The sequence below is a fragment of the Crocodylus porosus genome, unplaced genomic scaffold (genome assembly GCF_001723895.1).
Source record: "Crocodylus porosus isolate Cpor-Errol unplaced genomic scaffold, CroPor_comp1, whole genome shotgun sequence".
NCBI lineage: Eukaryota > Metazoa > Chordata > Crocodylia > Crocodylidae > Crocodylus > Crocodylus porosus.
In genome coordinates this window covers 6319921-6325984 of record NW_017728927.1, presented here as the reverse complement: position 1 = coordinate 6325984, position 6064 = coordinate 6319921, and positions in this window count along the sequence as shown.

Genomic DNA, 6064 nt, shown 5'->3' with positions numbered 1-6064 from the left:
CACTGTGGCCAACACAGCTGCCCTGGTGAGGGCCCCGAGAGCCCAGAGCTTTGCAGAGCAGACAAGAAAAGAGGCCGCTGCCCCGGGGCAGGCCCGATCTGAGCCCCTAAGAGTCAAGCAGCTGCGAGGGGCCACGCTGCATCGCCCCGTTGCCCTGCCCGGGGCACCCGGCAGGCTGCTGCTGCAGGGAGCCACGCCGTAAAGTGTCGCTGACATTTCCTAACGGCACCGTACGAGCCGGGTCCTATTAGCCGCGGTGATCAGAGCAGATTATTAATGCGATCAAATGCGGGCAAGGAACCTGGAGTTCCCCCGCCGCCGCAGAGAGGGGGAGGGCACGCGGCGAGAGGAAGCCGCCCGTCTCGGGGCAAGGTGGCCGCTCCGTTGGCGCGTTGTCCCGGGTCCAAGTCACAACCCCGGCTCCCACGCTCCGGACCTCGCCGTCTCCTCCTGGCATGGCATTCCCCATTAACCCACCAAGCAGACCCAGACAGGGTCCACCTGCCCCACTGTGCAGTTACGGGCCTGGCTGCGGTGCAGGCGGCACACAATGCCCACTTCACCCGAGCCCTGCAAGCCACCTAGGACAATCAAAATGGGGTGCAGGTGGGTTCGCTGACACACTGGGCCAGTCTCAGGAACTGGGGGCACAGGCGTGCGCTCTCCCTAGGACACGTGCCAGGTCTGCCAGCCCGTGGCAACTCTGCAGAGTCAGCTCGTGAAACGGTCGCTCGGGGCAGAGACACCATGTTTGCAGCCCTGGGAAGCACAGCCCAGAGCCAGGGACTCTGGGGTCTCCGAGTGGGTCAGAGCCAGCAGGACGGGCCAGCCGGGCTTCCACCAGGCCACGGACATCCCTCAGCAATGCCACAACCGCCGGTGAGCAGGATCGGCAGGGACCCCTCCGCCGTTACCCTCTTGCCAGCGGCGCCTGGTGCACCTCACGGACCACGCACCAGGCACGGAGGGCCCCACGGGCACCGCGCACGTGGGCTACCCAGTCACACAGCCCCCGGGGCCGGCGTGCACGTGCGCTGGGAGGGCAGGGGTCCGTGCAAAGCCGCCAGCAGCCACTAGGTTGCACTGAAGGAGGAAAGGCCACGAAGACCCGGTGCCTGCACTCGGGCAGTTCCCAGGAGACCTAATCCCCAAGGGACCCGGGGACCCGGGACCTGCCCACCCATCTTACCCCGTGCACCGAACCGGGCCCACAGTTGCCATGGCAACTCAGAGGCATTCCCGCCGGGGTTTTGGACACTGGATGCACTAAGCCTGCAGGAGGGGCCACAACCGGATAAAGGCGCTGGGCTCCCCGATGTCCTCTGCACAGGCAGAGCGAGGCACTCTGCATGGCGGCAGTTAGCAGGGGAGAGGGGCACACTTCTGGGGCAGGGGCGCCGGGGGCACTGCAGGGCTACAGCGGGGAAAGCTCAAACAGGGAAGCCTCCTGCGGGGGCTCGGCCCTCCCGGCGCCGCTCCCTGCCCCCGAACCCAGCGGGGCTCGGCACTGCACAGATCCGGCACCAGCTCCTCATGCCTTTGCCTCTGTCCCGAGTGAGGGGCGAGGTGGATGCAGCAAACCAGGCTGGGTGCAAAGCGGGTCCTAGCAAGGACACGGGGACACTCCGGCCCCCCGCTCCCCCCCAGGACCACGGAGCGACGGGCCTGGTGCGATGGACACTACCGACCCCGGGGCAGTGCCCGTGGAGCACGGCCCGTGCACCCTGCAGCCGGGAGCAGGGGGACGCAGGTCCCCCCCCGCCCCGGGCACCAGCTTGGAGCGCGGCACCGAGGGGAGCACGGGGCTGTAACCCAATGCAGAGGGAAGGCGGGTGGGGAGGAGGCGGAGCCTGGCTCAGCTGCACAGCTGTGCGTCGCCATGGCAACGCCAGCTGTGCGTGTGCGAGGCCTGCAGAGATCTGGTGCGATGCATGCCGGGGGCACCCGCCGGGCGCAGGCTGCAGGGGTGCCCCGCGGCCCCGTCAGTCCCCACGAGGGCCATCGCTGAGCCCTTGGACGCCGGCGTCCGCCCTGACTCAGGCCGTCGGCAGATGGGCCCCGACAGATGTCCCACAGGAGGCGAGATCAGCCGAGGTGCCAGGGCCTCCAGGCCGCCGGGGCTCAGGGGTCACGGGAAAGCGAGGCACCCCCAGTCCTATACCGGGTGCCCCCTCTCCGCCTGGGGGCTTCCAGCCGCGGGGCACCTCAGGGGTGACACCGAGGGGCTTGTCCGAGCAGCCCGGCAGAGCACCGGAGACGTAGCCGGACACAGCATGGACCCCCCCCCCATCACCAAACTGGTGCAAGCCACTGTCAGATTGCACCCGGGCCCCGGGGCTGCCCCCCCTCGCCCGGCTGACGGCTGGAGAATCGGAGCTCGCAGGCTACCGCCCCAGAGGGGATGCAGCTGGCGCTGGCAGGCCCGCAGCCCCTCCAGCTCCACGGCCCCGGCCCCGCCCCCCCCGCAGCGCCGCCTTTCATCTCCCCGCCAGGGGAGCGCGCCCCCCTCCCTGCTCCGGGGGGCTCCCGGGCGGGCGAGCATCCTCGCAGCAGCTACGCACCAGCTTTCCCCAAAATCTGGGTCTCCAAGGGAAGGGGAGGGTTGGAGGCGATTTGCATATTTATAAGCTGGCATGAATTATTCAGCTCGGTGGATGACATGCCTTTAAACTGAGCAGTTGAACCACCCAGTCTCCATCTGAAGAGACATCAGGGGAAGCACGCCCGAGCAGATGGGTCCCCCTGCGCCCGGCTGGCTCCTGGGCTGCGCCCCCCGCTCTCCCAGGGGTAACCTCCAACACAGACGCGCCAGCGAGTAAAGACGCAGGCGGCCGGCCAGGCCTGGAAGCAGCAGGAAGGAAAGGGAGTTCCTGCTTATTGCAAGGTCCGTGGGACAAAGGTGACTTGGCCCAGCCGCTGCCCGCTCCCGTGGCCCCGATCCGGGCCTGATCCTATGCTCTCCGCTGTGCCACGGCTTCCTCTGAGCAGGGCCTGGTCCTACGCCAAGGCACGGCCTGCCCTTGAAGCAGCCATAACCACCGCCACGCTGACGATGCCCATCGCACTGGCCCTGGCTGGGCAGCTCCGGGCAGACAGATCATGCTTAAGCTGCTTGGGAAAGCTTTGAAGAGATTGCTGGTGGCTTTAAAACCATTAAAGGGGCTGTGTAGGCCAGCACGGCCCGGCGGCAGGCTCGTGCAAAGGGGGCTCATCCTCCGGGCACCCACTGCCGGGGCTGGCAGGCAGCAAAGCCCCCTGGGCGCTGGAGATGGGGTCCAGCTGGGTGCTAGGAGGAGAGCAGGGTACAGACGAGTCCCATGAGCAGTGGGTGCCTTTGCATCCTGTGTTTGCACAGCACTGAGCACCCCCTAGGCCCGGGGTCCTTCGCTGGGCACAGAAGCCACGTCCTGGCTCTGCTGCCATCAGTCACCATCCTGCTGAGTAAGAGGGCAAGGCCCCTGCTGCCCTCCATGCGGGGCAGGGTGGCCTCACCCCCTGCCCCAGGCCTGGGCTGTCCCGGAGCCGAGGCAGGAGGTCCTTTCCCAGCACGGGTCACCCGGCAGGGCTCGGTGACGCTTGGGGAAACATGCTAACTCAAGGGATGCACAACAGAGCTCCGGGAAAGCCCAGCCCAGGCGCAGCGCAGGGCTCGGCCCCCGCCTCTCGTGCAGAGACAGCGAAATCTCTGCCGTGGAAACTGCCGGCGCATCACTTTCCTCCACTCCCGCCCCGGCCAGCGCTCGCTGCCTGTCACAGGCTCAGAGTCCATCCGCAACCGGCACGTGGGCTTCCCTGAAAAGCACCTTGAGCCACGGCCTCCGGCCCGTCACGCCGGGGAGATCCGCGGGGCCGGAGACCGGGGGATCCCAGTCCAAGGAGGCAGCTCTTGCAGCCGCATCTGCGGGAGGCAGCTCGGCGCATCCCAGCGCATGGCGCGGATACTCACCTGGGGTGGGGACAACGTGGAGAACCTGCTCCCCCAACGCAAGACGGAGATGCGCCCTCCCACCCTGGCTGGATCTGAGCTTGTTTGACATGAGCCGTCGCAGCTGCTGCCAGCGTTTGCAAGCGCACCTCTCCTGATTGACAGCCATCTCCCTGCACGCAGGGCCGCAAAGTCTCCCCCTCTTCCCCGGCTCCAGCAGCAGAGCACGGCAGCGTGGCACGCGGGCGGGCAGACGGGGACAAGACTCTGCCTCGCACTCGGCGCGTCCAACTCCTGTTGCTCTTGTCACGGTGCTGCACCCCCGGCACGCTCACCCCCGGGCAGAGCCGTTCCACGCAGAGCTGCACCGTGGCAAGTACAGGCACCTAAGGAAGGATGCTGTCCTTGCCTCACCAGAGACGACCTGAACAACCGCGCCTGAATCCCCAACCTGCGCTTCTCCGCTAGCTTCCTTCCCAGGGCTCTCCGCGCCAGGCAGCTTCAACCGGCCTCGTGACCTGCACCAGGGTTGGGGGGCACGCAGGGCCCGGGCTGAGTAACACGCCGTCCACGGGTTTCAGACAACCCGGCTGGCCCGCAGCTTTGCGAGAGCCAGTCTGAGCCCACAGCATCAGCTTAACCCACCAGACCAACGTGCACAGGCCCTGGCTGGGCCAGGCAGCCCCTTGCTGCAGCACCCACCGGACTCAGGGGTCTAACAACAGCCGGGGTGAAACCTCACCCCGGATCCAGGGCCTGCAGAAAGACACTTGCCCTCTGGTCTCACTTCTTTTCCAGAAGAACGGCGAAGCAGGCACTCTCTCCTAGCCACACGCGCCAACCAGCTGCATTAAGAAACCCCAAGCCCAGAGAGAGTTGCTGCATATTTTATACACGCGGTGCAGCCGGGAGTGCGGCGAGGACCATGCACAGCCATTGTTAGGCTCCGGGGAAGGGCAGGGGAGAAGCAAAGAGCTTGGAGCGTTTCCCCCGCACGCTGCTCTGTGGAAGGGGGCATCGACAGGGGCTCTCGACACCCGGATGGCGCGCCGAGGCACAGAGCTCTCATCTGATGCAACATTCGCCAGGGCCCTGGCTCCAGAAAGCCATTTATTCCATGGCTAAATCTAACGAGAAGCCGCTCCCCCTGCGGGCCACCCTCTCCGCGCGGGTTCAGACCGTGTCAGGCGTTCATCAACCTTATGGCCGTGCAAAATCCAATCGCCCGGTCCAGGCAGCCGAGCAAAGCACCTGCTCCGCGCCCTGCCTGGCACCGCCACCTGACTTGGCACCTGCAATGGCAGCAGTGCCCGAGACGCCGCGATTTTGGCGGATGCAGAGCCCAGCCCCTGTTTAGACAGGGTTCAAAGCGTTTGCCAGGCGGCGCTCGTTACAGCTGAGACATCAAAGTCACTGCCTCCGACAACAGGCTGTGTTCCTGCAGAGCCCTTCCTGCCAAAGCATCCCCCAAGAAGCTGCACAAAAGCCAACAGATAACAGCCCAGAAATGCAACCACCTCTGGGGCGCAGGCCGACCGTCCACCAGCACGCGGGGCTGCCCGCTCTCTCGTTTGGGGTCTCTGAAAGAGCCGGATCCCGCAGACCGGCCTGGGTGAAGCTGGAGTCAACACCCCCCTGCTGCTCACACCCTTCCCAGGGGCTCCCGCAACGGGCTCGTGGGAAACGCTCAGGGGCTTGCATCGCAGCCTGGGTGGGGAGGGATGGCGACCCCAGGTCCCCGGAAAATCAAGCGCCAAGCGCTAGCCCCTGGCCCGCACACGTGGCCCCTGCAGCCAGCAGCTCTGGACCTGCCTGCCCTTCCGCTCTGGGGGAGGGGGCCCTCCAGAAGGCACACAAGGGACAGGAGTTTGCAGGGACTCAGCCTGATGCCCTCCACAGCACTAAGCCATGCCAGGACACGGGCACGGAGCACGGGCAAACCCGAGCCAGCCGGCCCCTCCCTCGGAGCCGCTCCCGGGCAGGGGGCTCCGGCTCGGCTCTCAAGCTCTGGCACGCTGGCGCGGGGCCGAGGCCGCGTCGGGCTCCAGGATTTACGGCATGAATGAAGCCCCGGCGCCGGCCTGCTGCCAGGCTGCGTGTGGCGGGGTGGGCGTGCGAGCCCGCGCGGGGAGGGGTCCC